Here is a 6,000-nt window from a genome sequence, read left to right as displayed (position 1 = left end):
GCTGAGCATGCCATTGGGTTAGATTATTTTTCCATTCATCATTCTGCTCCCCACCACTATTGCGATTAAACTGTCGACGCGTCCTTTTTCTTTGGAACCATACTATCGTTTTTTTTTTTTATAGCGTCCATTACCATGGTGTTTCCCAACATAGTATGCCACCTAAGGCATAGGTCTGCCATTAGGTTTGCTTAGGCACAACCTCACCGCAACACACACAGACACACACACACACACACAGACACACACACACACACACACACACACACACACACACACACACACACACACACACACACACACACACACACACACACACACACACACACCATAGAAGACCGCAGCAGATCAGGGTTATCCCGCTCTATTGTCACGGGCTGACAATGGGGGCTGATGGTTAGCAGGATGTCCGATGTCTGATCTAATTAACCCCCTAATGAGAGGCACAGTGGCCAGGGCTGCTGGGGGCTATCAGGTGAAAGGCACCCCCACACACACCCTCCATATGTCCATAATTATCCAGAATACTGTTCCACCATATTCAATTTGACAAGATACCACTGGATGTGGATCTGTGCCAAACTATTCTACAGTATTTCTTATTGCAAGATATAACTGGCTATGTTGCCAGTATACATCTGTTTTCTAATTTTTTTAACGAAACATGACAGACATAGCACAAAGAAACAGCGCCATAAAGATGCGTTTCGACTACATGATGACAGCTCACATAAATATTGAACGGTACAGCTATAACGCAGCATAAACAAGTCGGAAAATACAAGGAAAATGAATCAGTAAATATAATACAGTGCACACATTCACACAGGCGATTTTATTACTGGATCAATAGTCCTGACTTAATACCATGCTCTCAGACTCTCTGATCTTTACAGTAATCCAGCACAGGTCCCCATGCTGTATCAAAGGCTTTTCTGCTTCCACTGATTTTCAATTTAAGCTTCCCCACGTGGACGGTTTCGGCCAGCTCCCTCACCGGCATGTTTGCAGAGCCTCAGTTTTCCAAAATTTCTATCCCTTTTTTGGCTGATACAGATTCCTGATACACTGGCCATTTGTCTCTCCCCTGGATTTGGCATAATGTCCACCGTGAATCAAAAAATGGCTCCTAGTGAGTCAGGCCCCCACAAATCATCAAATGCCTTGGAGATCAAGTCGAATAAAGAGGTCCAGAATTGGCTTTGGGGCAAAATTAACGAGCCGTTTGGATGCATTTTGCTTACCTGAACCTTTGAATAGTGCAGCCTATGTATGTCATTCAATTGTAGATTGGTAAATTGTAAATTGTAGAATGACTTTATATCCTTGAGAGACAATAGAGTTCAACTCGTTTTGGTATGCGGTAGCCATATGGGGCTGTTCTAGTGGAGACTATGGGTCTTCTATCTCTTTTAACCTGCGTTCCACCTGTTTCTTACTACTTGCTGAGATAATGCTAACTCCAAGCAAAGCCTTGATGGCGAAGGTTTTGTTGTCAACTATTTCACCTTGTGTGTACTATGGAAGGACTAAATGACAACATGACCCTAAAGTATTAAAGTAGAGACACTGTACCCTTGTTCAAACGCTATACTCGACACCCTAGTATAGCCAATCCTCTCTTACGTGCTAAGGAGCCATTACTCAAGGTGTAGCCTACTGCTAAAGGCTCTGCAGGGGGGGGGATACAGGTCTACTGTGGAGCTAGCAGGGTGATACAGTATGTGGCTGCTGCTACTAATTCAATGTAGAGAGATAGCATCTTTGTTCAGGCCCGGTGACAACACCTGAAAAGAGGCTGATATGCAGATTAGACCGGGCTGGGAGACAAGATGCACAACGCACCAGAATGTAACACAACAAGAATTACCATGCAGGGAGGAGATTGATCAGTATGTTTACTCGATTGCCCATGTGAAGGTACAGGACAGGTTGACCTGGATTGAAAGATCTGTGGTTCTCCAAATTAAGTTTGATTAAATTCAAACGGCTTTATAGGCATGTGAAATGTACAATTGCATTGCTAAAGCACATGAAGCATACAAAAATGAGAAAAAACAAATGAGATTAAAAAAAAACCGATGCAAAAACAAACTATAGAGTTAAGAAAAAAATGAAAAAAGTATACGGACATTATTTAGGTTTCCCTGGAAAGTTAACTAAGATCAAATAAAATAAAAACGATATTTTAAAGGTAAAATAACGCCAGATTTGAGAAGAATCTACACTCGGGACATTTAAATGGCTCCGTGATTCCTGAGTCTTTTGGAAGGAGGAGTTTAACCCCACATTGTCTGGGAAGAGCCCACAGGGTCTGGCGCCGCGTCCGGGGAACACCGCTCCGCTCTACTCCAAAATATTCGCGTAAACCTTACAGAAATACATACTCGGGATTCAAAAGAAACTGGAAAACAACGAGTCAAACTTGGCGATGTCGACAGAAAACGGACGTTAACCGGTAGGTGCTCGCTCGGTATAACTTGTTTTAGTCAAATCAAAGAAGCGTCTCTACATGTGTGTGTGAGTGTGTGTGTGTGTGTGGATTCTGAATGTTGTCAGTGTGCGTATTGATTCAGTGTGTGTGAATTCTGAAACAGGTATTTTAACAACGTGCATTAAAAACGTTCGCTTTGTATATTTTCCTGGAGAACAAAAGTTAGTATTAATGAACAAATGAATTTCATTGTATTTCGATTTCCATTAAGTTGCAGCAGAGCGTGCACGTTAACACATTTTTTAAAAATGAGAAGAAGGATCAAATTGGAATGAAATTGCATGGAAAATAACCTGGTCGGCTTTAATGAGCTTAGAATACCCATACAACTCAGTGCACTCTGGCCTATTGTAAAACAAATAGCAAGGCATTTTAAGGGGGTCCCCCTCACTCAAGAAAAGATAGACCGCGACGAGATGAACGCCTTTGTAGTCTTATCATCTGACATTAAATATGACCCTGGTCATAAATCTCTCAGACTTTACTTAGTAAATAGATTTTTTTTTTTTTATGTTTTGTGTGTAATGTGCCCTTCCACCGTCTACGGACGTCCATCATAATATCACATAACTCCAACCTCCCTTTGAGGATACTAATTCAAAGCGCGCCAGTGTTGAATAATTTAGTTTTCATTCTGGTACTGACACAATGGATCAATGCAAGTACACCTAGTGAAACTCATTAATAGTGTATAGATGTCCAACACGTTGTACGCAGCAGTGATAGGCAGGTTGTTATTGTACTCCTTTTTTAATACAGATTTATGAGTCTGGAGAAGTGCAGTAATGGACGTTCCAGTAAATGTTGGGGTGTGTTCTGCTGATGTTACTTAAGGGGTGATTTAACTCCTGGGCCTCCTTTTGCTGTGTGTTGGTGGGAGTGCTGTAGCTGTCTGCTAAGGTGGAGGGCCTCTCTTGCTACACAGAGACAACAAAAGGGCCCCAGGAACCCCCTGGGGTTAAGGGCCTGGCGAGAGCAAACAAGAGTCCGGGAAACAGGGAGGAAGGACCATGGCATGCCTTTTGGCTTCCAGTGCCCCGTTCCCTGGTAACCACCAGGCCCCGCCCTGAAATACAATTTTGACGGTTCTTCTTGCCCGACACCCCCTAATAAAATCACAAGCTAATGTTTGACCTGGCGAGTTCCCGGCCAGCCTGGTCATTTATCAGTCTAAGGACTGTTTAGAGCCTGGGTATAATTCGTGATTACAGACAGAACTTTAGGAACAAGATTAACTTTTACAACTCTGTCAACACTGCAGTGTATAAAGCATACAATGGCAATAGCCATTATTAAAGATTCTGGAACAATGATCATTTTTGTTTTGCAAAGAAGGCAAGGAATAGTTGAAGAGGTCTGCACAAGTATGTGTGATGTTTATTTATATGAATAGAGGGGTATGTTTTGTTTGGCTTGTGTAATGACCGGCCCGTTTTGCCTCCAATATGTGAGCCCTGTTCTTTGAAAACAACTGCTTCTATCAGGGTCGGTTGGCGGGCATGCAGCAGCATACATGCCTTGGTCTCTGTGGTTCTGCCTCCTATTCTCCTTCAAAATGCCCGACCACGAGGAACGTTCTGTTTTCAATGCTTTGTTTTCTGACTCGGCTGAGATGAGGGCTTGAGGGGGAAAGACTCTGAGCCGACTAGACTGCCCAGAGTTGTCAGTAAGCAGACAGCGTACGTTTACCTTCTCGTGTGGATGTTGGCTTTTGGCTGTCTATTTAAGTTTGTTTACCAGTGGCACAATACGTTCGGTGTTGACTCTGAAAATGCTCCTCTCAGGGAAATTGTTAATTACAGTTCTGCAAATCATCACACCTCTAATTCTGCGTGAGGGTCTTTCGTAACTTTAATCAGTTGGCAACAGATAACAGTTTATTATTTGGTCCATGTTGCTTAACATCATTCATGGCCATCAGAGACATTTGGATAAGCAAATACATTTAAGTTGAAGGGAAAGTTATGCTTCTCTGTATTGTGTGACTACAAGCCAAGTACAGTCAGAGGCCTCGAATTGTTCTGCTCCCCGGCCCCGTGTGAAAACAGTGCAGTAATATCTGTCATCGTTAATTCTGAAGTGCAAGCGCACTAGCGGAGAAACGCCAATGTTTCACGTCTTCTCTCCGGCACATTATTCTCCATATAAGGTGGCGCATGCGTGGGATCAGCCAAGGATAACATCTGGGCTCATTGTCACATTCCGTAAGTAGGGAACAAGGCTTTTATAATGTCTCTGGGTGGAGAGGTTCTGCAGAGGGGGGGGGGGGGGGGGGGGTCCACATCGCTGACTAGGCACTGCACTGTTGTCCCACCAGCCTCCGCTAGCCGTAGTCTGCAGAGCTGTCTCGATTGGGCAGTAGATTTTTTACAGTATTGTTCTTTGTTTTTGTCTATGATGCAGTTTCTATTATTTTCAAGTATTAGTTCCTCAGGTTCTTTCACCATGCTCAAGTTTTCCTGCTAGCCTACCGTCTATCTAGCCAGGCCGACGGCTGTTTGTGTGTTTCTATTTTGTTCCAGCTGTGGCTGGGATTGTATTTTTGGTTGTTTGGAGTGTGCTTATGGCACTATGGGCGGCGATGTCTGGAGTAGCGTCTATAAAAAGAAGGTGAAGGCAAAGCCGGGCTGCTGACAGCCTCCTGGCCGCCTCTACTTCTCACTGGCAACCACAGTGTGTGTGTGTCAGTGTGTTTGTGTTTCAGTGTGTGTGTGTGTGGGTGTGTTTGTGTTTCTGTGTGTGTGTGTGTGTGTGTGTGTGTGTCAGTGAATTCTGAGATATACCGTTATCCAGCATGCCCTCCTGGCACTCGTTTTGGTGAGGCCACTTCTGCTCCTGTACTTTTGTCTGTTTTATAGCGGCTCCTGGGCCAGAAACAAAGATATATTGAACCCCAGAAAAAGCCGCCAAAGGAGTCCATACTGCATAATTCATCGGTGGTGAATTTAGAAGAACATCCACTTTTATTTGTTCAGTGAGCGGCACTAATCTGAACCACACAAGACAGCTGATGTGCTTTGCTGCACAAAAACAGAAAACCCCGCTCCTGCCGGAAGGCGAAGCCTGGACCCTGTTTGTGACGGAGCTGATATGCTCACGCACGTTCAGCCTGTAGTCACCCCTTTTAAACAGACACAAACCCGGGCGGGCTGTGCATGGAGATTAATGCTCTGGTCCTAATTAAATTGTGTTTCCTTTGAGGGGGGGGGTCACGTATCGCCGAACGCCCTGTGTGGTTCAGTGCAGAAAACAAAGATTAAATGGCAGAGGTGAGCTTAACCGACAGCAGCAGCCCTACCAAGCGAGAGATTGCAGTGAGAGCAGGTGAACAGGGGGAGGAAGGGAGGCGTTGGAGTGCTGCCAGGCTGCTGGGTTTCTTGGGTTGGGCTCCTATTAACCCCCGCGAAGCGACCGGTCGGCACATAGACCCCGGAGGTCTTCCATGCACCAGGCACATGTGTGTAGGCTAACAGACGTGCGCTAACCGGCAATGAGCATTACCATCA

At 44.6% G+C, this 6,000-nt stretch overlaps 1 protein-coding gene across 1 annotated transcript in view; it reads left to right on the top strand.

Annotated features, from left to right (window-relative positions):
• Nucleotides 1-1,048: 1,048 nt before the first annotated feature.
• tiam2a (TIAM Rac1 associated GEF 2a) overlaps nucleotides 1,049-6,000 on the top strand; it is a 72,480-nt gene continuing 67,528 nt past the window's right edge. The window contains exon 1 of the mRNA XM_030355778.1: nucleotides 1,049-2,458. The gene's annotated coding sequence lies outside the window, so the exon portion shown is untranslated. The remainder of the gene's footprint in view (nucleotides 2,459-6,000) is intronic.

This window comes from Gadus morhua, chromosome 5 (assembly GCF_902167405.1).
Source record: "Gadus morhua chromosome 5, gadMor3.0, whole genome shotgun sequence".
Classification (NCBI taxonomy): Eukaryota; Metazoa; Chordata; class Actinopteri; order Gadiformes; family Gadidae; genus Gadus; species Gadus morhua.
This window is presented reverse-complemented; position numbering and strand designations above follow the sequence as displayed.